Genomic DNA, 24,609 nt, shown 5'->3' with positions numbered 1-24,609 from the left:
TTTTTGTTTCATCACGGACATTTCAGGAAATATTGAATTTTATGTGACATAATGCAGATTAAGTGAGTATCAGTACTCGATAATGTAGATTCCATATCTATACAAATAATCTAGTCAGTTGTTTCCACCTGAAATGTACATACGCCTTGCATGGGCAATGTGCGAGATATCCTCGCTTTTAGTGACATACAGAAATAGCGTCATATTGAACTATTAATTGACAGCACCAAAATCATTTTGCATTGACCGGGAATCGAACCCGGGCCTCCCGCATGGCAGGCGAGAATTCTACCACTGAACCACCAATGCGCTATGTTTTTGTTCCATCACGGACATTTCAGGAAATATTGAATTTTATGTGACATAATGCAGATCAAGTTAGTATCAGAACGCGATAATGTAGATTCCATATATATACAAATAATCTAGTAAGTTGTTTCCACCTGAAAATTACATATGTCTCGCATGGGCAATGTGCGAGATTTCCGCGCTTTTAGTGACACACAGAAATAACGTCATATTGAACTATTAATTGACAGCACCAAAATCATTTTGCATTGGCCGGGAATCGAACCCGGGCCTCCCGCGTGGCAGGCGAGAATTCTACCACTGAACCACCAATGCGCTATGTTTTTCTTCCATCACGGACATTTCAGGAAATATTGAATTTTATGACATAATGCAGATTAAGTGAGTATCAGTACTCGATAATGTAGATTCCATATCTATACAAATAATCTAGTCAGTTGTTTCCACCTGAAATGTACATACTCCTTGCATGGGCAATGTGCGAGATATCCTCGCTTTTAGTGACATACAGAAATAGCGTCATATTGAACTATTAATTGACAGCACCAAAATCATTTTGCATTGACCGGGAATCGAACCCGGGCCTCCCGCATGGCAGGCGAGAATTCTACCACTGAACCACCAATGCGCTATGTTTTTGTTCCATCACGGACATTTCAGGAAATATTGAATTTTATGTGACATAATGCAGATCAAGTTAGTATCAGAACGCGATAATGTAGATTCCATATATATACAAATAATCTAGTAAGTTGTTTCCACCTGAAAATTACATATGTCTCGCATGGGCAATGTGCGAGATTTCCGCGCTTTTAGTGACACACAGAAATAACGTCATATTGAACTATTAATTGACAGCACCAAAATCATTTTGCATTGGCCGGGAATCGAACCCGGGCCTCCCGCGTGGCAGGCGAGAATTCTACCACTGACTAACCAATGCGCTATGTTTTTCTTCCATCACGGACATTTCAGGAAATATTGAATTTTATGACATAATGCAGATTAAGTGAGTATCAGTACTCGATAATGTAGATTCCATATCTATACAAATAATCTAGTCAGTTGTTTCCACCTGAAATGTACATACGCCTTGCATGGGCAATGTGCGAGATATCCTCGCTTTTAGTGACATACAGAAATAGCGTCATATTGAACTATTAATTGACAGCACCAAAATCATTTTGCATTGACCGGGAATCGAACCCGGGCGTCCCGCATGGCAGGCGAGAATTCTACCACTGAACCACCAATGCGCTATGTTTTTGTTCCATCACGGACATTTCAGGAAATATTGAATTTTATGTGACATAATGCAGATCAAGTTAGTATCAGAACGCGATAATGTAGATTCCATATATATACAAATAATCTAGTAAGTTGTTTCCACCTGAAAATTACATATGTCTCGCATGGGCAATGTGCGAGATTTCCGCGCTTTTAGTGACACACAGAAATAACGTCATATTGAACTATTAATTGACAGCACCAAAATCATTTTGCATTGGCCGGGAATCTACCACTGAACCACCAATGCGATATGTTGTTGTTCCATCACGGACATTTCAGGAAATATTGAATTTTATGTGACATAATGCAGATTAAGTTAGTATCAGAACGCGATAATGTAGATTCCATATCTATTCAAATAATCTCGTCAGTTGTTTCCACCTGAAATTTACATATGTTTCCGCGCTTTTAGTGACACACAGACATAACGTCATATTGAACTATTAATTGACAGCACCAAAATCATTTTGCATTGGCCGGGAATCGAACCCGGGCCTCCTGCGTGGCAGGCGAGAATTCTACCACTGAACTACCAATGCGATATGTTGTTGTTCCATCACGGACATTTCAGGAAATATTGAATTTTATGTGACATAATGCAGATTAAGTTAGTATCAGTACTCGATAATGTAGATTCCATATCTATACAAATAATCTAGTCAATTGTTTCCACCTGAAATTTACATACGTCTCGCATGGGCAATGTGCGAGATTTCCGCGCTTTTAGTGACGCACAGAAATGACGTCATATTGAACTATTAATTGACAGCACCAAAATCATTATACATTGGCCGGGAATCGAACCCGGGCCTCCCGCGTGGCAGGCGAGAATTCTACCACTGAACCACCAATGCGATATGTTGTTGATCCATCACGGACATTTCAGGAAATATTAAATTTTATGTGACATAATGCAGATTAAGTTAGTATCAGTACTCGATAATGTAGATTCCATATATATACAAATAATCTAGTCAGTTGTTTCCACCTGAAATTTACATACGTCTCGCATGGGCAATGTGCGAGATTTCCGCGCTTTTAGTGACACACAGAAATGACGTCATATTGAACTATTAATTGACAGCACCAAAATCATTTTGCATAGGCCGGGAATCTACCACTGAACCACCAATGCGCTATGTTGTTGTTCCATAACGGACATTTCAGGAAATATTGAATTTTATGTGACATAATGCAGATTAAGTTAGTATCAGAACTCGATAATGTAGATTCCATATCTATACAAATAATCTAGTCAGTTGTTTCCAACTGAAATTTACATACGCCTTGCATGGGCAATGTGCGAGATATCCGCGCTTTTAGTGACATACAGAAATAGCGTCATATTGAACTATTAATTGACAGCACCAAAATCATTTTGCATTGGCCGCGAATCGAACCCGGGCCTCCCGCGTGGCAGGCGAGAATTCTACCACTGAATCACCAATGCGATATGTTGTTGATCAATCACGGACATTTCAGAAAATATTAAATTTTATGTGACATAATGCAGATTAAGTTAGTATCAGTACTCGATAATGTAGATTCCATATATATACAAATAATCTAGTCAGTTGTTTCCACCTGAAATTTACATACGTCTCGCATGGGCAATGTGCGAGATTTCCGCGCTTTTAGTGACACACAGAAATAACGTCATATTGAACTATTAATTGACAGCACAAAATCATTTTGCATAGGCCGGGAATCTACCACTGAACCACCAATGCGATATGTTGTTGTTCCATCACGAACATTTCAGGAAATATTGAATTTTATGTGACATAATGCAGATTAAGTTAGTATCAGAACTCGATAATGTAGATTCCATATCTATACAAATAATCTAGTCAGTTGTTTCCACCTGAAATTTACATACGCCTTGCATGGGCAATGTGCGAGATATCCGCGCTTTTAGTGACATACAGAAATAGCGTCATATTGAACTATTAATTGACAGCACCAAAATCTTTTTGCATTGGCCGGGAATCTACCACTGAACCACCAATGCGATATGTTGTTGTTCCATCACGGACATTTCAGGAAATATTGAATTTTATGTGACATAATGCAGATTAAGTTAGTATCAGAACGCGATAATGTAGATTCCATATCTATTCAAATAATCTCGTCAGTTGTTTCCACCTGAAATTTACATATGTTTCCGCGCTTTTAGTGACACACATACATAACGTCATATTGAACTATTAATTGACAGCACCAAAATCATTTTGCATTGGCCGGGAATCGAACCCGGGCCTCCCGCGTGGCAGGCGAGAATTCTACCACTGAACTACCAATGCGATATGTTGTTGTTCCATCACGGACATTTCAGGAAATATTGAATTTTATGTGACATAATGCAGATTAAGTTAGTATCAGTACTCGATAATGTAGATTCCATATCTATACAAATAATCTAGTCAATTGTTTCCACCTGAAATTTACATACGTCTCGCATGGGCAATGTGCGAGATTTCCGCGCTTTTAGTGACGCACAGAAATGACGTCATATAGAACTATTAATTGACAGCACCAAAATCATTTTGCATTGGCCGGGAATCGAACCCGGGCCTCCCGCGTGGCAGGCGAGAATTCTACCACTGAACCACCAATGCGATATGTTGTTGTTCCATCACGGACATTTCAGGAAATATTGAATTTTATGTGACATAATGCAGATTAAGTTAGTATCAGTACTCGATAATGTAGATTCCATATCTATACAAATAATCTAGTCAATTGTTTCCACCTGAAATTTACATACGTCTCGCATGGGCAATGTGCGAGATTTCCGCGCTTTTAGTGACACACAGAAATAACGTCATATTGAACTATTAATTGACAGCACCAAAATCATTTTGCATTGGCCGGGAATCGAACCCGGGCCTCCCGCGTGGCGGGCGAGAATTCTACCACTGAACCACCAATGCGATATGTTGTTGTTCCATCACGGACATTTCAGGAAATATTAAATTTTATGTGACATAATGCAGATTAAGTTAGTATCAGTACTCGATAATGTAGATTCCATATATATACAAATAATCTAGTCAGTTGTTTCCACCTGAAATTTACATACGTCTCGCATGGGCAATGTGCGAGATTTCCGCGCTTTTAGTGACACACAGAAATGACGTCATATTGAACTATTAATTGACAGCACCAAAATCATTTTGCATAGGCCGGGAATCTACCACTGAACCACCAATGCGCTATGCTGTTGTTCCATAACGGACATTTCAGGAAATATTGAATTTTATGTGACATAATGCAGATTAAGTTAGTATCAGAACTCGATAATGTAGATTCCATATCTATACAAATAATCTAGTCAGTTGTTTCCAACTGAAATTTACATACGCCTTGCATGGGCAATGTGCGAGATATCCGCGCTTTTAGTGACATACAGAAATAGCGTCATATTGAACTATTAATTGACAGCACCAAAATCATTTTGCATTGGCCGCGAATCGAACCCGGGCCTCCCGCGTGGCAGGCGAGAATTCTACCACTGAATCACCAATGCGATATGTTGTTGATCAATCACGGACATTTCAGAAAATATTAAATTTTATGTGACATAATGCAGATTAAGTTAGTATCAGTACTCGATAATGTAGATTCCATATATATACAAATAATCTAGTCAGTTGTTTCCACCTGAAATTTACATACGTCTCGCATGGGCAATGTGCGAGATTTCCGCGCTTTTAGTGACACACAGAAATAACGTCATATTGAACTATTAATTGACAGCACAAAATCATTTTGCATAGGCCGGGAATCTACCACTGAACCACCAATGCGATATGTTGTTGTTCCATCACGGACATTTCAGGAAATATTGAATTTTATGTGACATAATGCAGATTAAGTTAGTATCAGAACTCGATGATGTAGATTCCATATCTATACAAATAATCTAGTCAGTTGTTTCCACCTCAAATTTACATACGCCTTGCATGGGCAATGTGCGAGATTTCCGCGCTTTTAGTGACACACAGAAATGACGTCATATTGAACTATTAATTGACAGCACCAAAATCATTTTGCATAGGCCGGGAATCTACCACTGAACCACCAATGCGCTATGTTGTTGTTCCATAACGGACATTTCAGGAAATATTGAATTTTATGTGACATAATGCAGATTAAGTTAGTATCAGAACGCGATAATGTAGATTCCATATCTATTCAAATAATCTCGTCAGTTGTTTCCACCTGAAATTTACATATGTTTCCGCGCTTTTAGTGACACACATACATAACGTCATATTGAACTATTAATTGACAGCACCAAAATCATTTTGCATTGGCCGGGAATCGAACCCGGGCCTCCCGCGTGGCAGGCGAGAATTCTACCACTGAACTACCAATGCGATATGTTGTTGTTCCATCACGGACATTTCAGGAAATATTGAATTTTATGTGACATAATGCAGATTAAGTTAGTATCAGTACTCGATAATGTAGATTCCATATCTATACAAATAATCTAGTCAATTGTTTCCACCTGAAATTTACATACGTCTCGCATGGGCAATGTGCGAGATTTCCGCGCTTTTAGTGACGCACAGAAATGACGTCATATAGAACTATTAATTGACAGCACCAAAATCATTTTGCATTGGCCGGGAATCGAACCCGGGCCTCCCGCGTGGCAGGCGAGAATTCTACCACTGAACCACCAATGCGATATGTTGTTGTTCCATCACGGACATTTCAGGAAATATTGAATTTTATGTGACATAATGCAGATTAAGTTAGTATCAGTACTCGATAATGTAGATTCCATATCTATACAAATAATCTAGTCAATTGTTTCCACCTGAAATTTACATACGTCTCGCATGGGCAATGTGCGAGATTTCCGCGCTTTTAGTGACACACAGAAATAACGTCATATTGAACTATTAATTGACAGCACCAAAATCATTTTGCATTGGCCGGGAATCGAACCCGGGCCTCCCGCGTGGCAGGCGAGAATTCTACCACTGAACTACCAATGCGATATGTTGTTGTTCCATCACGGACATTTCAGGAAATATTGAATTTTATGTGACATAATGCAGATTAAGTTAGTATCAGTACTCGATAATGTAGATTCCATATCTATACAAATAATCTAGTCAATTGTTTCCACCTGAAATTTACATACGTCTCGCATGGGCAATGTGCGAGATTTCCGCGCTTTTAGTGACGCACAGAAATGACGTCATATAGAACTATTAATTGACAGCACCAAAATCATTTTGCATTGGCCGGGAATCGAACCCGGGCCTCCCGCGTGGCAGGCGAGAATTCTACCACTGAACCACCAATGCGATATGTTGTTGTTCCATCACGGACATTTCAGGAAATATTGAATTTTATGTGACATAATGCAGATTAAGTTAGTATCAGTACTCGATAATGTAGATTCCATATCTATACAAATAATCTAGTCAATTGTTTCCACCTGAAATTTACATACGTCTCGCATGGGCAATGTGCGAGATTTCCGCGCTTTTAGTGACACACAGAAATAACGTCATATTGAACTATTAATTGACAGCACCAAAATCATTTTGCATTGGCCGGGAATCGAACCCGGGCCTCCCGCGTGGCGGGCGAGAATTCTACCACTGAACCACCAATGCGATATGTTGTTGTTCCATCACGGATATTTCAGGAAATATTAAATTTTATGTGACATAATGCAGATTAAGTTAGTATCAGTACTCGATAATGTAGATTCCATATATATACAAATAATCTAGTCAGTTGTTTCCACCTGAAATTTACATACGTCTCGCATGGGCAATGTGCGAGATTTCCGCGCTTTTAGTGACACACAGAAATGACGTCATATTGAACTATTAATTGACAGCACCAAAATCATTTTGCATAGGCCGGGAATCTACCACTGAACCACCAATGCGCTATGCTGTTGTTCCATAACGGACATTTCAGGAAATATTGAATTTTATGTGACATAATGCAGATTAAGTTAGTATCAGAACTCGATAATGTAGATTCCATATCTATACAAATAATCTAGTCAGTTGTTTCCAACTGAAATTTACATACGCCTTGCATGGGCAATGTGCGAGATATCCGCGCTTTTAGTGACATACAGAAATAGCGTCATATTGAACTATTAATTGACAGCACCAAAATCATTTTGCATTGGCCGCGAATCGAACCCGGGCCTCCCGCGTGGCAGGCGAGAATTCTACCACTGAATCACCAATGCGATATGTTGTTGATCAATCACGGACATTTCAGAAAATATTAAATTTTATGTGACATAATGCAGATTAAGTTAGTATCAGTACTCGATAATGTAGATTCCATATATATACAAATAATCTAGTCAGTTGTTTCCACCTGAAATTTACATACGTCTCGCATGGGCAATGTGCGAGATTTCCGCGCTTTTAGTGACACACAGAAATAACGTCATATTGAACTATTAATTGACAGCACAAAATCATTTTGCATAGGCCGGGAATCTACCACTGAACCACCAATGCGATATGTTGTTGTTCCATCACGGACATTTCAGGAAATATTGAATTTTATGTGACATAATGCAGATTAAGTTAGTATCAGAACTCGATAATGTAGATTCCATATCTATACAAATAATCTAGTCAGTTGTTTCCACCTCAAATTTACATACGCCTTGCATGGGCAATGTGCGAGATTTCCGCGCTTTTAGTGACACACAGAAATGACGTCATATTGAACTATTAATTGACAGCACCAAAATCATTTTGCATAGGCCGGGAATCTACCACTGAACCACCAATGCGCTATGTTGTTGTTCCATAACGGACATTTCAGGAAATATTGAATTTTATGTGACATAATGCAGATTAAGTTAGTATCAGAACGCGATAATGTAGATTCCATATCTATTCAAATAATCTCGTCAGTTGTTTCCACCTGAAATTTACATATGTTTCCGCGCTTTTAGTGACACACATACATAACGTCATATTGAACTATTAATTGACAGCACCAAAATCATTTTGCATTGGCCGGGAATCGAACCCGGGCCTCCCGCGTGGCAGGCGAGAATTCTACCACTGAACTACCAATGCGATATGTTGTTGTTCCATCACGGACATTTCAGGAAATATTGAATTTTATGTGACATAATGCAGATTAAGTTAGTATCAGTACTCGATAATGTAGATTCCATATCTATACAAATAATCTAGTCAATTGTTTCCACCTGAAATTTACATACGTCTCGCATGGGCAATGTGCGAGATTTCCGCGCTTTTAGTGACGCACAGAAATGACGTCATATAGAACTATTAATTGACAGCACCAAAATCATTTTGCATTGGCCGGGAATCGAACCCGGGCCTCCCGCGTGGCAGGCGAGAATTCTACCACTGAACCACCAATGCGATATGTTGTTGTTCCATCACGGACATTTCAGGAAATATTGAATTTTATGTGACATAATGCAGATTAAGTTAGTATCAGTACTCGATAATGTAGATTCCATATCTATACAAATAATCTAGTCAATTGTTTCCACCTGAAATTTACATACGTCTCGCATGGGCAATGTGCGAGATTTCCGCGCTTTTAGTGACACACAGAAATAACGTCATATTGAACTATTAATTGACAGCACCAAAATCATTTTGCATTGGCCGGGAATCGAACCCGGGCCTCCCGCGTGGCAGGCGAGAATTCTACCACTGAACCACCAATGCGATATGTTGTTGTTCCATCACGGACATTTCAGGAAATATTAAATTTTATGTGACATAATGCAGATTAAGTTAGTATCAGTACTCGATAATGTAGATTCCATATATATACAAATAATCTAGTCAGTTGTTTCCACCTGAAATTTACATACGTCTCGCATGGGCAATGTGCGAGATTTCCGCGCTTTTAGTGACACACAGAAATGACGTCATATTGAACTATTAATTGACAGCACCAAAATCATTTTGCATAGGCCGGGAATCTACCACTGAACCACCAATGCGCTATGTTGTTGTTCCATAACGGACATTTCAGGAAATATTGAATTTTATGTGACATAATGCAGATTAAGTTAGTATCAGAACGCGATAATGTAGATTCCATATCTATTCAAATAATCTCGTCAGTTGTTTCCACCTGAAATTTACATATGTTTCCGCGCTTTTAGTGACACACATACATAACGTCATATTGAACTATTAATTGACAGCACCAAAATCATTTTGCATTGGCCGGGAATCGAACCCGGGCCTCCCGCGTGGCAGGCGAGAATTCTACCACTGAACTACCAATGCGATATGTTGTTGTTCCATCACGGACATTTCAGGAAATATTGAATTTTATGTGACATAATGCAGATTAAGTTAGTATCAGTACTCGATAATGTAGATTCCATATCTATACAAATAATCTAGTCAATTGTTTCCACCTGAAATTTACATACGTCTCGCATGGGCAATGTGCGAGATTTCCGCGCTTTTAGTGACGCACAGAAATGACGTCATATAGAACTATTAATTGACAGCACCAAAATCATTTTGCATTGGCCGGGAATCGAACCCGGGCCTCCCGCGTGGCAGGCGAGAATTCTACCACTGAACCACCAATGCGATATGTTGTTGTTCCATCACGGACATTTCAGGAAATATTGAATTTTATGTGACATAATGCAGATTAAGTTAGTATCAGTACTCGATAATGTAGATTCCATATCTATACAAATAATCTAGTCAATTGTTTCCACCTGAAATTTACATACGTCTCGCATGGGCAATGTGCGAGATTTCCGCGCTTTTAGTGACACACAGAAATAACGTCATATTGAACTATTAATTGACAGCACCAAAATCATTTTGCATTGGCCGGGAATCGAACCCGGGCCTCCCGCGTGGCAGGCGAGAATTCTACCACTGAACCACCAATGCGATATGTTGTTGTTCCATCACGGACATTTCAGGAAATATTAAATTTTATGTGACATAATGCAGATTAAGTTAGTATCAGTACTCGATAATGTAGATTCCATATATATACAAATAATCTAGTCAGTTGTTTCCACCTGAAATTTACATACGTCTCGCATGGGCAATGTGCGAGATTTCCGCGCTTTTAGTGACACACAGAAATGACGTCATATTGAACTATTAATTGACAGCACCAAAATCATTTTGCATAGGCCGGGAATCTACCACTGAACCACCAATGCGCTATGTTGTTGTTCCATAACGGACATTTCAGGAAATATTGAATTTTATGTGACATAATGCAGATTAAGTTAGTATCAGAACTCGATAATGTAGATTCCATATCTATACAAATAATCTAGTCAGTTGTTTCCAACTGAAATTTACATACGCCTTGCATGGGCAATGTGCGAGATATCCGCGCTTTTAGTGACATACAGAAATAGCGTCATATTGAACTATTAATTGACAGCACCAAAATCATTTTGCATTGGCCGCGAATCGAACCCGGGCCTCCCGCGTGGCAGGCGAGAATTCTACCACTGAATCACCAATGCGATATGTTGTTGATCAATCACGGACATTTCAGAAAATATTAAATTTTATGTGACATAATGCAGATTAAGTTAGTATCAGTACTCGATAATGTAGATTCCATATATATACAAATAATCTAGTCAGTTGTTTCCACCTGAAATTTACATACGTCTCGCATGGGCAATGTGCGAGATTTCCGCGCTTTTAGTGACACACAGAAATGACGTCATATTGAACTATTAATTGACAGCACCAAAATCATTTTGCATAGGCCGGGAATCTACCACTGAACCACCAATGCGCTATGCTGTTGTTCCATAACGGACATTTCAGGAAATATTGAATTTTATGTGACATAATGCAGATTAAGTTAGTATCAGAACTCGATAATGTAGATTCCATATCTATACAAATAATCTAGTCAGTTGTTTCCAACTGAAATTTACATACGCCTTGCATGGGCAATGTGCGAGATATCCGCGCTTTTAGTGACATACAGAAATAGCGTCATATTGAACTATTAATTGACAGCACCAAAATCATTTTGCATTGGCCGCGAATCGAACCCGGGCCTCCCGCGTGGCAGGCGAGAATTCTACCACTGAATCACCAATGCGATATGTTGTTGATCAATCACGGACATTTCAGAAAATATTAAATTTTATGTGACATAATGCAGATTAAGTTAGTATCAGTACTCGATAATGTAGATTCCATATATATACAAATAATCTAGTCAGTTGTTTCCACCTGAAATTTACATACGTCTCGCATGGGCAATGTGCGAGATTTCCGCGCTTTTAGTGACACACAGAAATAACGTCATATTGAACTATTAATTGACAGCACAAAATCATTTTGCATAGGCCGGGAATCTACCACTGAACCACCAATGCGATATGTTGTTGTTCCATCACGGACATTTCAGGAAATATTGAATTTTATGTGACATAATGCAGATTAAGTTAGTATCAGAACTCGATAATGTAGATTCCATATCTATACAAATAATCTAGTCAGTTGTTTCCACCTCAAATTTACATACGCCTTGCATGGGCAATGTGCGAGATTTCCGCGCTTTTAGTGACACACAGAAATGACGTCATATTGAACTATTAATTGACAGCACCAAAATCATTTTGCATAGGCCGGGAATCTACCACTGAACCACCAATGCGCTATGTTGTTGTTCCATAACGGACATTTCAGGAAATATTGAATTTTATGTGACATAATGCAGATTAAGTTAGTATCAGAACGCGATAATGTAGATTCCATATCTATTCAAATAATCTCGTCAGTTGTTTCCACCTGAAATTTACATATGTTTCCGCGCTTTTAGTGACACACATACATAACGTCATATTGAACTATTAATTGACAGCACCAAAATCATTTTGCATTGGCCGGGAATCGAACCCGGGCCTCCCGCGTGGCAGGCGAGAATTCTACCACTGAACTACCAATGCGATATGTTGTTGTTCCATCACGGACATTTCAGGAAATATTGAATTTTATGTGACATAATGCAGATTAAGTTAGTATCAGTACTCGATAATGTAGATTCCATATCTATACAAATAATCTAGTCAATTGTTTCCACCTGAAATTTACATACGTCTCGCATGGGCAATGTGCGAGATTTCCGCGCTTTTAGTGACGCACAGAAATGACGTCATATAGAACTATTAATTGACAGCACCAAAATCATTTTGCATTGGCCGGGAATCGAACCCGGGCCTCCCGCGTGGCAGGCGAGAATTCTACCACTGAACCACCAATGCGATATGTTGTTGTTCCATCACGGACATTTCAGGAAATATTGAATTTTATGTGACATAATGCAGATTAAGTTAGTATCAGTACTCGATAATGTAGATTCCATATCTATACAAATAATCTAGTCAATTGTTTCCACCTGAAATTTACATACGTCTCGCATGGGCAATGTGCGAGATTTCCGCGCTTTTAGTGACACACAGAAATAACGTCATATTGAACTATTAATTGACAGCACCAAAATCATTTTGCATTGGCCGGGAATCGAACCCGGGCCTCCCGCGTGGCAGGCGAGAATTCTACCACTGAACCACCAATGCGATATGTTGTTGTTCCATCACGGACATTTCAGGAAATATTAAATTTTATGTGACATAATGCAGATTAAGTTAGTATCAGTACTCGATAATGTAGATTCCATATATATACAAATAATCTAGTCAGTTGTTTCCACCTGAAATTTACATACGTCTCGCATGGGCAATGTGCGAGATTTCCGCGCTTTTAGTGACACACAGAAATGACGTCATATTGAACTATTAATTGACAGCACCAAAATCATTTTGCATAGGCCGGGAATCTACCACTGAACCACCAATGCGCTATGCTGTTGTTCCATAACGGACATTTCAGGAAATATTGAATTTTATGTGACATAATGCAGATTAAGTTAGTATCAGAACTCGATAATGTAGATTCCATATCTATACAAATAATCTAGTCAGTTGTTTCCAACTGAAATTTACATACGCCTTGCATGGGCAATGTGCGAGATATCCGCGCTTTTAGTGACATACAGAAATAGCGTCATATTGAACTATTAATTGACAGCACCAAAATCATTTTGCATTGGCCGCGAATCGAACCCGGGCCTCCCGCGTGGCAGGCGAGAATTCTACCACTGAATCACCAATGCGATATGTTGTTGATCAATCACGGACATTTCAGAAAATATTAAATTTTATGTGACATAATGCAGATTAAGTTAGTATCAGTACTCGATAATGTAGATTCCATATATATACAAATAATCTAGTCAGTTGTTTCCACCTGAAATTTACATACGTCTCGCATGGGCAATGTGCGAGATTTCCGCGCTTTTAGTGACACACAGAAATAACGTCATATTGAACTATTAATTGACAGCACAAAATCATTTTGCATAGGCCGGGAATCTACCACTGAACCACCAATGCGATATGTTGTTGTTCCATCACGGACATTTCAGGAAATATTGAATTTTATGTGACATAATGCAGATTAAGTTAGTATCAGAACTCGATAATGTAGATTCCATATCTATACAAATAATCTAGTCAGTTGTTTCCACCTCAAATTTACATACGCCTTGCATGGGCAATGTGCGAGATATCCGCGCTTTTAGTGACATACAGAAATAGCGTCATATTGAACTATTAATTGACAGCACCAAAATCATTTTGCATTGGCCGGGAATCTACCACTGAACCACCAATGCGATATGTTGTTGTTCCATCACGGACATTTCAGGAAATATTGAATTTTATGTGACATAATGCAGATTAAGTTAGTATCAGAACGCGATAATGTAGATTCCATATCTATTCAAATAATCTCGTCAGTTGTTTCCACCTGAAATTTACATATGTTTCCGCGCTTTTAGTGACACACATACATAACGTCATATTGAACTATTAATTGACAGCACCAAAATCATTTTGCATTGGCCGGGAATCGAACCCGGGCCTCCCGCGTGGCAGGCGAGAATTCTACCACTGAACTACCAATGCGATATGTTGTTGTTCCATCACGGACATTTCAGGAAATATTGAATTTTATGTGACATAATGCAGATTAAGTTAGTATCAGTACTCGATAATGTAGATTCCATATCTATACAAATAATCTAGTCAATTGTTTCCACCTGAAATTTACATACGTCTCGCATGGGCAATGTGCGAGATTTCCGCGCTTTTAGTGACGCACAGAAATGACGTCATATAGAACTATTAATTGACAGCACCAAAATCATTTTGCATTGGCCGGGAATCGAACCCGGGCCTCCCGCGTGGCAGGCGAGAATTCTACCACTGAACCACCAATGCGATATGTTGTTGTTCCATCACGGACATTTCAGGAAATATTGAATTTTATGTGACATAATGCAGATTAAGTTAGTATCAGTACTCGATAATGTAGATTCCATATCTATACAAATAATCTAGTCAATTGTTTCCACCTGAAATTTACATACGTCTCGCATGGGCAATGTGCGAGATTTCCGCGCTTTTAGTGACACACAGAAATAACGTCATATTGAACTATTAATTGACAGCACCAAAATCATTTTGCATTGGCCGGGAATCGAACCCGGGCCTCCCGCGTGGCAGGCGAGAATTCTACCACTGAACCACCAATGCGATATGTTGTTGTTCCATCACGGACATTTCAGGAAATATTAAATTTTATGTGACATAATGCAGATTAAGTTAGTATCAGTACTCGATAATGTAGATTCCATATATATACAAATAATCTAGTCAGTTGTTTCCACCTGAAATTTACATACGTCTCGCATGGGCAATGTGCGAGATTTCCGCGCTTTTAGTGACACACAGAAATGACGTCATATTGAACTATTAATTGACAGCACCAAAATCATTTTGCATAGGCCGGGAATCTACCACTGAACCACCAATGCGCTATGTTGTTGTTCCATAACGGACATTTCAGGAAATATTGAATTTTATGTGACATAATGCAGATTAAGTTAGTATCAGAACGCGATAATGTAGATTCCATATCTATTCAAATAATCTCGTCAGTTGTTTCCACCTGAAATTTACATATGTTTCCGCGCTTTTAGTGACACACATACATAACGTCATATTGAACTATTAATTGACAGCACCAAAATCATTTTGCATTGGCCGGGAATCGAACCCGGGCCTCCCGCGTGGCAGGCGAGAATTCTACCACTGAACTACCAATGCGATATGTTGTTGTTCCATCACGGACATTTCAGGAAATATTGAATTTTATGTGACATAATGCAGATTAAGTTAGTATCAGTACTCGATAATGTAGATTCCATATCTATACAAATAATCTAGTCAATTGTTTCCACCTGAAATTTACATACGTCTCGCATGGGCAATGTGCGAGATTTCCGCGCTTTTAGTGACGCACAGAAATGACGTCATATAGAACTATTAATTGACAGCACCAAAATCATTTTGCATTGGCCGGGAATCGAACCCGGGCCTCCCGCGTGGCAGGCGAGAATTCTACCACTGAACCACCAATGCGATATGTTGTTGTTCCATCACGGACATTTCAGGAAATATTGAATTTTATGTGACATAATGCAGATTAAGTTAGTATCAGTACTCGATAATGTAGATTCCATATCTATACAAATAATCTAGTCAATTGTTTCCACCTGAAATTTACATACGTCTCGCATGGGCAATGTGCGAGATTTCCGCGCTTTTAGTGACACACAGAAATAACGTCATATTGAACTATTAATTGACAGCACCAAAATCATTTTGCATTGGCCGGGAATCGAACCCGGGCCTCCCGCGTGGCAGGCGAGAATTCTACCACTGAACCACCAATGCGATATGTTGTTGTTCCATCACGGACATTTCAGGAAATATTAAATTTTATGTGACATAATGCAGATTAAGTTAGTATCAGTACTCGATAATGTAGATTCCATATATATACAAATAATCTAGTCAGTTGTTTCCACCTGAAATTTACATACGTCTCGCATGGGCAATGTGCGAGATTTCCGCGCTTTTAGTGACACACAGAAATGACGTCATATTGAACTATTAATTGACAGCACCAAAATCATTTTGCATAGGCCGGGAATCTACCACTGAACCACCAATGCGCTATGTTGTTGTTCCATAACGGACATTTCAGGAAATATTGAATTTTATGTGACATAATGCAGATTAAGTTAGTATCAGAACTCGATAATGTAGATTCCATATCTATACAAATAATCTAGTCAGTTGTTTCCAACTGAAATTTACATACGCCTTGCATGGGCAATGTGCGAGATATCCGCGCTTTTAGTGACATACAGAAATAGCGTCATATTGAACTATTAATTGACAGCACCAAAATCATTTTGCATTGGCCGCGAATCGAACCCGGGCCTCCCGCGTGGCAGGCGAGAATTCTACCACTGAATCACCAATGCGATATGTTGTTGATCAATCACGGACATTTCAGAAAATATTAAATTTTATGTGACATAATGCAGATTAAGTTAGTATCAGTACTCGATAATGTAGATTCCATATATATACAAATAATCTAGTCAGTTGTTTCCACCTGAAATTTACATACGTCTCGCATGGGCAATGTGCGAGATTTCCGCGCTTTTAGTGACACACAGAAATAACGTCATATTGAACTATTAATTGACAGCACAAAATCATTTTGCATAGGCCGGGAATCTACCACTGAACCACCAATGCGATATGTTGTTGTTCCATCACGGACATTTCAGGAAATATTGAATTTTATGTGACATAATGCAGATTAAGTTAGTATCAGAACTCGATAATGTAGATTCCATATCTATACAAATAATCTAGTCAGTTGTTTCCACCTCAAATTTACATACGCCTTGCATGGGCAATGTGCGAGATATCCGCGCTTTTAGTGACATACAGAAATAGCGTCATATTGAACTATTAATTGACAGCACCAAAATCATTTTGCATTGGCCGGGAATCTACCACTGAACCACCAATGCGATATGTTGTTGTTCCATCACGGACATTTCAGGAAATATTGAATTTTATGTGACATAATGCAGATTAAGTTAGTATCAGAACGCGATAATGTAGATTCCATATCTATTCAAATAATCTCGTCAGTTGTTTCCACCTGAAATTTACATATGTTTCCGCGCTTTTAGTGACACACAGACATAACGTCATATTGAACTATTAATTGACAGCACCAAAATCATTTTGCATTGGCCGGGAATCGAAGCCGGGCCTCCCGCGTGGCAGGCGAGAATTCTACCACTGAACTACCAATGCGATATGTTGTTGTTCCATCACGGACATTTCAGGAAATATTGAATTTTATGTGACATAATGCAGATTAAGTTAGTATCAGTACTCGATAATGTAGATTCCATATCTATACAAATAATCTAGTCAATTGTTTCCACCTGAAATTTACATACGTCTCGCATGGGCAATGTGCGAGATTTCCGCGCTTTTAGTGACGCACAGAAATGACGTCATATAGAACTATTAATTGACAGCACCAAAATCATTTTGCATTGGCCGGGAATCGAACCCGGGCCTCCCGCGTGGCAGGCGAGAATTCTACCACTGAACCACCAATGCTATATGTTGTTGTTCCATCACGGACATTTCAGGAAATATTGAATTTTATGTGACATAATGCAGATTAAGTTAGTATCAGTACTCGATAATGTAGATTCCATATCTATACAAATAATCTAGTCAATTGTTTCCACCTGAAATTTACATACGTCTCGCATGGGCAATGTGCGAGATTTCCGCGCTTTTAGTGACACACAGAAATAACGTCATATTGAACTATTAATTGACAGCACCAAAATCATTTTGCATTGGCCGGGAATCGAACCCGGGCCTCCCGCGTGGCAGGCGAGAATTCTACCACTGAACCACCAATGCGATATGTTGTTGTTCCATCACGGACATTTCAGGAAATATTGAATTTTATGTGACATAATGCAGATTAAGTTAGTATCAGAACTCGATAATGTAGATTCCATATCTATACAAATAATCTAGTCAGTTGTTTCCACCTCAAATTTACATACGCCTTGCATGGGCAATGTGCGAGATATCCGCGCTTTTAGTGACATACAGAAATAGCGTCATATTGAACTATTAATTGACAGCACCAAAATCATTTTGCATTGGCCGGGAATCTACCACTGAACCACCAATGCGATATGTTGTTGTTCCATCACGGACATTTCAGGAAATATTGAATTTTATGTGACATAATGCAGATTAAGTTAGTATCAGAACGCGATAATGTAGATTCCATATCTATTCAAATAATCTCGTCAGTTGTTTCCACCTGAAATTTACATATGTTTCCGCGCTTTTAGTGACACACAGACATAACGTCATATTGAACTATTAATTGACAGCACCAAAATCATTTTGCATTGGCCGGGAATCGAAGCCGGGCCTCCCGCGTGGCAGGCGAGAATTCTACCACTGAACTACCAATGCGATATGTTGTTGTTCCATCACGGACATTTCAGGAAATATTGAATTTTATGTGACATAATGCAGATTAAGTTAGTATCAGTACTCGATAATGTAGATTCCATATCTATACAAATAATCTAGTCAATTGTTTCCACCTGAAATTTACATACGTCTCGCATGGGCAATGTGCGAGATTTCCGCGCTTTTAGTGACGCACAGAAATGACGTCATATAGAACTATTAATTGACAGCACCAAAATCATTTTGCATTGGCCGGGAATCGAACCCTGGCCTCCCGCGTGGCAGGCGAGAATTCTACCACTGAACCACCAATGCTATATGTTGTTGTTCCATCACGGACATTTCAGGAAATATTGAATTTTATGTGACATAATGCAGATTAAGTTAGTATCAGTACTCGATAATGTAGATTCCATATCTATACAAATAATCTAGTCAATTGTTTCCACCTGAAATTTACATACGTCTCGCATGGGCAATGTGCGAGATTTCCGCGCTTTTAGTGACACACAGAAATAACGTCATATTGAACTATTAATTGACAGCACCAAAATCATTTTGCATTGGCCGGGAATCGAACCCGGGCCTCCCGCGTGGCAGGCGAGAATTCTACCACTTAACCACCAATGCGATATGTTGTTGTTCCATCACGGACATTTCAGGAAATATTGAATTTTATGTGACATAATGCAGATCAAGTTAGTATCAGAACGCCATAATGTAGATTCCATATCTATACAAATAATCTAGTCAGTTGTTTCCACCTGAAATTTACATATATGTCGCACAGTCAATGTGCGAGATTTCTGCGCTTTTCGTGACACACAGACGTCATATTGAAATATTAATTGACAGCACCAAAATTATTTTGCATTGGCCGGGAATCGAACCCGAGCCTCCCGCGTGGCAGGCGAGAATTCTACCACTGAATCACCAATGCGATATGTTGTTGATCCATCACGGACATTTCAGAAAATATTAAATTTTATGTGACATAATGCAGATTAAGTTAGTATCAGTGCTCGATAATGTAGATTCCATATATATACAAATAATCTAGTCAGTTGTTTCCACCTGAAATTTACATACGTCTCGCATGGGCAATGTGCGAGATTTCCGCGCTTTTAGTGACACACAGAAATAACGTCATATTGAACTATTAATTGACAGCACAAAATCATTTTGCATAGGCCAGGAATCTACCACTGAACCACCAATGCGATATGTTGTTGTTCCATCACGGACATTTCAGGAAATATTGAATTTTATGTGACATAATGCAGATTAAGTTAGTATCAGAACTCGATAATGTAGATTCCATATCTATACAAATAATCTAGTCAGTTGTTTCCACCTGAAATTTACATACGCCTTGCATGGGCAATGTGCGAGATATCCGCGCTTTTAGTGACATACAGAAATAGCGTCATATTGAACTATTAATTGACAGCACCAAAATCATTTTGCATTGGCCGGGAATCTACCACTGAACCACCAATGCGATATGTTGTTGTTCCATCACGGACATTTCAGGAAATATTGAATTTTATGTGACATAATGCAGATTAAGTTAGTATCAGAACGCGATAATGTAGATTCCATATCTATTCAAATAATCTCGTCAGTTGTTTCCACCTGAAATTTACATATGTTTCCGCGCTTTTAGTGACACACAGACATAACGTCATATTGAACTATTAATTGACAGCACCAAAATCATTTTGCATTGGCCGGGAATCGAACCCAGCCTCCCGCGTGGCAGGCGAGAATTCTACCACTGAACTACCAATGCGATATGTTGTTGTTCCATCACGGACATTTCAGGAAATATTGATTTTTATGTGACATAATGCAGATTAAGTTAGTATCAGTACTCGATAATGTAGATTCCATATCTATACAAATAATCTAGTCAATTGTTTCCACCTGAAATTTACATACGTCTCGCATGGGCAATGTGCGAGATTTCCGCGCTTTTAGTGACGCACAGAAATGACGTCATATAGAACTATTAATTGACAGCACCAAAATCATTTTGCATTGGCCGGGAATCGAACCCGGGCCTCCCGCGTGGCAGGCGAGAATTCTATCACTGAACCACCAATGCGATATGTTGTTGTTCCATCACGGACATTTCAGGAAATATTGAATTTTATGTGACATAATGCAGATTAAGTTAGTATCAGTACTCGATAATGTAGATTCCATATCTATACAAATAATCTAGTCAATTGTTTCCACCTGAAATTTACATACGTCTCGCATGGGCAACGTGCGAGATTTCCGCGCTTTTAGTGACACACAGAAATGACGTCATATTGAACTATTAATTGACAGCACCAAAATCATTTTGCATTGGCCGGGAATCGAACCCGGGCCTCCCGCGTGGCAGGCGAAAATTCTACCACTGAACCACCAATGCAATATGTTGTTGATCGATCACGGACATTTCAGGAAATATTAAATTTTATGTGACATAATGCAGATTAAGTTAGTATCAGTACTCGATAATGTAGATTCCATATATATACAAATAATCTAGTCAGTTGTTTCCACCTGAAATTTACATACGTCTCGCATGGGCAATGTGCGAGATTTCCGCGCTTTTAGTGACACACAGAAATGACGTCATATTGAACTATTAATTGACAGCACCAAAATCATTTTGCATTGGCCGGGAATCTACCACTAAACCACCAATGCGATATGTTGTTGTTCCATCACGGACATTTCAGGAAATATTGAATTTTATGTGACATAATGCAGATCAGTTAGTATCAGAACGCGATAATGTAGATTCCATATCTATACAAATAATCTAGTCAGTTGTTTCCACCTGAAATTTACATATATGTCGCACAGTCAATGTGCGAGATTTCTGCGCTTTTCGTGACACACAGACGTCATATTGAAATATTAATTGACAGCACCAAAATCATTTTGCATTGGCCGGGAATCGAACCCGAGCCTCCCGCGTGGCAGGCGAAAATTCTACCACTGAACCACCAATGCGATATGTTGTTGATCCATCACGGACATTTCAGAAAATATTAAATTTTATGTGACATAATGCAGATTAAGTTAGTATCAGTACTCGATAATGTAGATTCCATATCTATACAAATAATCTAGTCAGTTGTTTCCACCTGAAATTTACATACGTCTCGCATGGGCAATGTGCGAGATTTCCGCGCTTTTAGTGACACACAGAAATGACGTCATATTGAACTATTAATTGACAGCACCAAAATCATTTTGCATAGGCCGGGAATCTACCACTGAACCACCAATGCGATATGTTGTTGTTCCATCACGGACATTTCAGGAAATATTGAATTTTATGTGACATAATACAGATTAAGTTAGTATCAGAACTCGATAATGTAGATTCCATATCTATACAAATAATCTAGTCAGTTGTTTCCACCTGAAATTTACATACGCCTTGCATGGGCAATGTGCGAGATATCCGCGCTTTTAGTGACATACAGAAATAGCGTCATATTGAACTATTAATTGACAGCACCAAAATCATTTTGCATTGGCCGGGAATCGAACCCGGGCCTCCCGCATGGCAGGCGAGAATTTTACCACTGAACCACCAATGCGCTATGTTTTTGTTCCATCACGGACATTTCAGGAAATATTGAATTTTATGTGACATAATGCAGATTAAGTTAGTATCAGTACTCGATAATGTAGATTCCATATCTATACAAATAATCTAGTCAGTTGTTTCCACCTGAAAATTACATATGTCTCGCATGGGCAATGTGCGAGATTTCCGCGCTTTTAGTGACACACAGAAATAACGTCATATTGAACTATTAATTGACAGCACAAAATCATTTTGCATAGGCCGGGAATCTACCACTGATCCACCAATGCGATATGTTGTTGTTCCATCACGGACATTTCAGGAAATATTGAATTTTATGTGACATAATGCAGATTAAGTTAGTATCAGAACTCGATAATGTAGATTCCATATCTATACAAATAATCTAGTCAGTTGTTTCCACCTGAAATTTACATACGCCTTGCATGGGCAATGTGCGAGATATCCGCGCTTTTAGTGACATACAGAAATAGCGTCATATTGAACTATTAATTGACAGCACCAAAATCATTTTGCATTGGCCGGGAATCGAACCCGGGCCTCCCGCGTGGCAGGCGAGAATTCTACCACTGAACCACCAATGCGATATGTTGTTGTTCCATCACGGACATTTCAGGAAATATTGAATTTTATGTGACATAATGCAGATCAGTTAGTATCAGAACGCGATAATGTAGATTCCATATCTATTCAAATAATCTCGTCAGTTGTTTCCACCTGAAATTTACATATGTTTCCGCGCTTTTAGTGACACTCAGACATAACGTCATATTGAACTATTAATTGACAGCACCAAAATCATTTTGCATTGGCCGGGAATCGAACCCAGGCCTCCCGCGTGGCAGGCGAGAATTCTACCACTGAACCACCAATGCGATATGTTGTTGTTCCATCACGGACATTTCAGGAAATATTGAATTTTATGTGACATAATGCAGATTAAGTTAGTATCTGAACTCGATAATGTAGATTCCATATCTATACAAATAATCTAGTCAGTTGTTTCCACCTGAAATTTACATACGCCTTGCATGGGCAATGTGCGAGATATCCGCGCTTTTAGTGACATACAGAAATAGCGTCATATTGAACTATTAATTGACAGCACCAAAATCATTTTGCATTGGCCGCGAATCGAACCCGGGCCTCCCGCGTGGCAGGCGAGAATTCTACCACTGAACCACCAATGCGATATGTTGTTGTTCCATCACGGACATTTCAGGAAATATTGAATTTTATGTGACATAATGCAGATCAAGTTAGTATCAGAACGCGATGACGTAGATTCCATATCTATACAAATAATCTAGTCAGTTGTTTCCACCTGAAATTTACATATATGTCGCACAGTCAATGTGCGAGATTTCTGCGCTTTTCGTGACACACAGACGTCATATTGAAATATTAATTGACAGCACCAAAATCATTTTGCATTGGCCGGGAATCGAACCCGAGCCTCCCGCGTGGCAGGCGAGAATTCTACTACTGAACCACCAATGCGATATGTTGTTGATCCATCACGGACATTTCTGAAAATATTAAATTTTATGTAACATAATGCAGATTAAGTTAGTATCAGTACTCGATAATGTAGATTCCATATATATACAAATAATCTAGTCAGTTGTTTCCAACTGAAATTTACATACGTCTCGCATGGGCAATGTGCGAGATTTCCGCGCTTTTAGTGACACACAGAAATAACGTCATATTGAACTATTAATTGACAGCACAAAATCATTTTGCATAGGCCGGGAATCTACCACTGAACCACCAATGCGATATGTTGTTGTTCCATCACGGACATTTCAGGAAATATTGAATTTTATGTGACATAATGCAGATTAAGTTAGTATCA

At 38.9% G+C, this 24,609-nt stretch overlaps 17 non-coding genes across 17 annotated transcripts; all 17 read right to left on the bottom strand.

Moving 5' to 3' along the window:
* Positions 1–553: 553 nt before the first annotated feature.
* TRNAG-GCC (transfer RNA glycine (anticodon GCC)) lies at positions 554–624 on the bottom strand. Its single transcript has one exon. It is a non-coding gene; the product is annotated as a tRNA-Gly (tRNA).
* A 3,522-nt stretch (positions 625–4,146) lies between these two features.
* On the bottom strand, positions 4,147–4,217 carry TRNAG-GCC (transfer RNA glycine (anticodon GCC)). Its single transcript has one exon. It is a non-coding gene; the product is annotated as a tRNA-Gly (tRNA).
* A 2,008-nt stretch (positions 4,218–6,225) lies between these two features.
* TRNAG-GCC (transfer RNA glycine (anticodon GCC)) lies at positions 6,226–6,296 on the bottom strand. The gene has a single exon. It is a non-coding gene; the product is annotated as a tRNA-Gly (tRNA).
* A 559-nt stretch (positions 6,297–6,855) lies between these two features.
* Positions 6,856–6,926, bottom strand: TRNAG-GCC (transfer RNA glycine (anticodon GCC)). The gene has a single exon. It is a non-coding gene; the product is annotated as a tRNA-Gly (tRNA).
* A 2,008-nt stretch (positions 6,927–8,934) lies between these two features.
* TRNAG-GCC (transfer RNA glycine (anticodon GCC)) lies at positions 8,935–9,005 on the bottom strand. The gene has a single exon. It is a non-coding gene; the product is annotated as a tRNA-Gly (tRNA).
* Positions 9,006–9,249: 244 nt separating this feature from the next.
* On the bottom strand, positions 9,250–9,320 carry TRNAG-GCC (transfer RNA glycine (anticodon GCC)). Its single transcript has one exon. It is a non-coding gene; the product is annotated as a tRNA-Gly (tRNA).
* Positions 9,321–10,137: 817 nt separating this feature from the next.
* On the bottom strand, positions 10,138–10,208 carry TRNAG-GCC (transfer RNA glycine (anticodon GCC)). Its single transcript has one exon. It is a non-coding gene; the product is annotated as a tRNA-Gly (tRNA).
* Positions 10,209–10,452: 244 nt separating this feature from the next.
* TRNAG-GCC (transfer RNA glycine (anticodon GCC)) lies at positions 10,453–10,523 on the bottom strand. Its single transcript has one exon. It is a non-coding gene; the product is annotated as a tRNA-Gly (tRNA).
* Positions 10,524–12,812: 2,289 nt separating this feature from the next.
* On the bottom strand, positions 12,813–12,883 carry TRNAG-GCC (transfer RNA glycine (anticodon GCC)). Its single transcript has one exon. It is a non-coding gene; the product is annotated as a tRNA-Gly (tRNA).
* A 244-nt stretch (positions 12,884–13,127) lies between these two features.
* TRNAG-GCC (transfer RNA glycine (anticodon GCC)) lies at positions 13,128–13,198 on the bottom strand. Its single transcript has one exon. It is a non-coding gene; the product is annotated as a tRNA-Gly (tRNA).
* Positions 13,199–14,891: 1,693 nt separating this feature from the next.
* Positions 14,892–14,962, bottom strand: TRNAG-GCC (transfer RNA glycine (anticodon GCC)). The gene has a single exon. It is a non-coding gene; the product is annotated as a tRNA-Gly (tRNA).
* Positions 14,963–15,206: 244 nt separating this feature from the next.
* On the bottom strand, positions 15,207–15,277 carry TRNAG-GCC (transfer RNA glycine (anticodon GCC)). The gene has a single exon. It is a non-coding gene; the product is annotated as a tRNA-Gly (tRNA).
* Positions 15,278–16,094: 817 nt separating this feature from the next.
* On the bottom strand, positions 16,095–16,165 carry TRNAG-GCC (transfer RNA glycine (anticodon GCC)). Its single transcript has one exon. It is a non-coding gene; the product is annotated as a tRNA-Gly (tRNA).
* Positions 16,166–16,409: 244 nt separating this feature from the next.
* Positions 16,410–16,480, bottom strand: TRNAG-GCC (transfer RNA glycine (anticodon GCC)). Its single transcript has one exon. It is a non-coding gene; the product is annotated as a tRNA-Gly (tRNA).
* Positions 16,481–18,173: 1,693 nt separating this feature from the next.
* TRNAG-GCC (transfer RNA glycine (anticodon GCC)) lies at positions 18,174–18,244 on the bottom strand. The gene has a single exon. It is a non-coding gene; the product is annotated as a tRNA-Gly (tRNA).
* Positions 18,245–18,488: 244 nt separating this feature from the next.
* TRNAG-GCC (transfer RNA glycine (anticodon GCC)) lies at positions 18,489–18,559 on the bottom strand. Its single transcript has one exon. It is a non-coding gene; the product is annotated as a tRNA-Gly (tRNA).
* Positions 18,560–23,264: 4,705 nt separating this feature from the next.
* On the bottom strand, positions 23,265–23,335 carry TRNAG-GCC (transfer RNA glycine (anticodon GCC)). The gene has a single exon. It is a non-coding gene; the product is annotated as a tRNA-Gly (tRNA).
* Between the last annotated feature and the right edge of the window lie 1,274 nt (positions 23,336–24,609).

The sequence above is a fragment of the Saccoglossus kowalevskii genome, chromosome 17 (genome assembly GCF_978046115.1).
Source record: "Saccoglossus kowalevskii chromosome 17, keSacKowa6.1, whole genome shotgun sequence".
NCBI lineage: Eukaryota > Metazoa > Hemichordata > Enteropneusta > Harrimaniidae > Saccoglossus > Saccoglossus kowalevskii.
Note: the sequence above shows the minus strand (reverse complement) of the source record. Positions and strands in the feature narration are given on the sequence as shown.